The sequence below is a fragment of the Vanessa cardui genome, chromosome 9, assembly GCF_905220365.1.
Source record: "Vanessa cardui chromosome 9, ilVanCard2.1, whole genome shotgun sequence".
NCBI classification, from domain to species: domain Eukaryota; kingdom Metazoa; phylum Arthropoda; class Insecta; order Lepidoptera; family Nymphalidae; genus Vanessa; species Vanessa cardui.
Window position 1 is genome coordinate 4,907,770 of NC_061131.1, and position 3,466 is coordinate 4,911,235.

Consider the following 3,466-nt stretch of genomic DNA (forward strand, 5'->3'; position numbering starts at 1 on the left):
TAAATCCTTTTTATTTCAAATTTAATTTTGATATTTTAAATAATAATAATTTTAATATTTACGATCACTTTTATTCATTTCAATATTAATTAAATTTTCAAATTCAGTATTTTATCTAACCAATTAACGTTAGATTTTGTAACTCGATCAAGCATTACTAAAATAATGAGTGAAATCAAATAGATTATTAAAATATTACTCTTAAATAACTAAGGTTTAATTTGACATTTGAAACTTTTAATTAATACAATGTTGATCCGTCATTGACGCTTCATATTTATAACGTACATGTTTATAGACGGTTTGAGTTTTGATGCAAAATACATGTTTCAGTGTCAGGCTTCCCAATGTACGAATTAAATATGCGTATACAATACTATTCACTAATGTTAGAGAGTGACCCTAGCCTCCGATACGGTGTTGTCATTTTGTTATGTTTGTTTTATTTTTTGTATATTATGTCCTCAGGCACGGTGGAGTGACGATTTACGCAAGGCGGCAGGCAGGAGCTGGATGCGAGTAAACGGAGAAAGACCACAGTGACGTGCACTTGGAGAGGCCTATGTCCAGCAGTGGACAAAAACGGGCTAATGATGTAGATTCATTCGACCTCCATGGTCGAGTGGTGTGTACACCGGTTTTAATGGGTACGCTACTCTGAGGTCCCGGGTTCGATTCCCGGCCGAGTCAATGTATATTACCATTAGTTTTCTATGTTGTCTTGGGTCTGGGTGTATGTGGTACCGTCGTTACTTCTGATTTCCATAACACAAGTGCTTCAGCTACTTACATTGGGATCAGAGTAGTGTATGTGATGTTGTCTCATATTTATTTATTATTTATTTATTAGATTATTATGAATATAGGGCTATCGATGTATATGGGGCTATCGATTTATTATATATAATTATTGTTATTAATTGATCAATAATTTGTAAAACTGTAGAATTTAATACTGGCACGTAACACTATTTCTTTTTATTTTAAATTTGATTGGGCTGTCTTTAGAAAACAATTGGGTGATTGTCAAGCATTGTAACAAAAGATAGAGAGATTGGAACATCATTGTAAAACGTAATATTATTTGGCCATTCCGAACTAATGAAATTACACTAATTTACATACATTACGTTTATAACAATTTGTTAACCGTTGACAAAATATTTCTAATCGAAAGTCTAGTTAACAAATCGCCGAAGATTTTTCTTTTTCAACTACGTGAGTTTTTAAAACGTTTTTTGTCCTTTAATCCACGATATCGGAATTTGTTGTTACTGACATTTTTATGTGGCTTTTATGTAAGCCAATCAAACTAAGCCCTATATATTTATGTATCGGTATGTCGACGAATAGTTTTATAAAGATAAAAGAACATTTTATTACAAACGTTGTATTAAAAATAGTATTGACAAGGTGTGGTGTATGACTTCAAAGACGTAAAAACACTTACACACATAAAAACATACACGCAAAGATAATTATTACAGTTATTAATTACGGGATATGACACGACTCTCGTGAACAAGACATTCTTAGATTATGTCGAAATATCGAGCTCATAGTACATTTTTTTTTTTTTTATGGTATAGGTTGGCGGACGAGCATATGGGCCACCTGATGGTAAGTGGTCACCATCACCCATAGACAATGACGCTGTGAGAAATATTAACTATTCCTTACATCGTCACTGCGCCACTAACCTTGGGAACTAAGATGTTATGTCCCTTGTGCCTGTAGTTACACTGGCTCACTCACCCTTCAAACCGGAACACAACAATACTGACTACTGTTATTTGGCGGTAGAATAACTGATGAGTGGGTGGTACCTACCCAGACGGACTCGCTCAAAGCCCTACCACCAAGTACATGGTAAATATATCGTAATTAATATCTGTATTAATTAAAATAACCATGTTAATTTAAAATCTTATAATGTTAATTTCTACTCAAACTATTTATTACGAAAATTAACTAAATTATACATAATTAAACTTCACTCCTGACTATTTAAAGTGGGCTTGTTATATGAACTTTTTAACTAACCCCCTAACACGTGGCGATATGTGAAACGTAAAAAAAAAAATATTTTCTGATTGAATCGGATTATTCGGTATGATATATTACATATTGTAGGTAAGACTGTATACGAATATATATTTTATTTCACATCTTCACGCTTCTCCTCCGTCCTTATTTCAACTTAAAACTGTTTTGCTACAACAATATATTACAGGAAGGCCGGTTCGTCTTAAGCGATCCTGTGGCTCCATTGAAAAGACGGAGAGGGTACCGTTGGTTTTTCAATGGGTATTCCGGTGTGCCGGGGCGCACTCGTCGTCCTGGGCACCGGCGAGCTCTTTTTTTTGAACCCATCAGATTAGGTGTTACATGCGCTAGGAATTCCAAGACACCCACATTTGTTTTTTACCTTATTTCGTTTAACTGGATGTGACGTTGGCTAGTATGCAGTATTTTCTTCTTGAAACGCTCTCTCGGCGGAAAATGAACAAGCTTTCTGTCGCCAGTCAAGGCATTAAGACGGGGTTTCAAATCGCTTAGATAATTTTACACTATTTTTATCTCAAGGTACACATCTAATCAGGGAACTATTTATTTATCAGAACTTGAAGCCGGGAAGGGCTTTAATGCTTGTGTTAGTACTATAGTTTTAACTTATAGCAAGTCTATTTTATTTTTGCAAGTCTGGGTAGGCTGTATTGTTGTGTCCCGGTTTGAAAGGTGAGTAAGCCAGTGTAACTACAGGCACAAGGGACATAGCATCTTAGTTCCCAAGGTTGGTGGCGCTTTGACGATTTAAGTAATAGTTACTATTTCTTACAGCGTCATTGTCTATGGGTGATGGTAACCACTTACCATCAGGTGGTATATATATATATATATATATATTCAATGTTTTTTATTGTAATTGTTAGGCAACTAGTCAATGGAACACCTGATACAAAGTAGCTACCACTGCTATACACTGCAAAATACAAAGTGAGTACCAATATAGTAGTATATTTGTCATCATACTTCGTAGTATCAATGCGCCACGAATCTTAATTTTATATTAAATTTCTCACTCTTTAAATCGGATCATAACTATACTAAGTGTTGCTATTTGTTGGTAGGATATGTGAAGAGGGTGGTGCTTATCAGATAAGCTTGTAGGAGCCCTACCACAAAGTGAACCTATAACACTAAGTACGCATCGTAAGAAACAGTATGTAATATGTTATTAATATTTAAATGAATCGAAGATACTTAAATATTAAATTTGGTTTAAGAAATTCTTAACCACATCTAGAGTACATTTCATACAAAATAAACGAATACTAGATTCCTTATTTATTTAGTAATAACATTACGTGTCGCGTGATGATAAATTATAATTGGTCGCATCAAACATTTTTATCGAAATACCTTTGAGGATGAAACCTCAGACCAATTATTTGCTATCTGAATG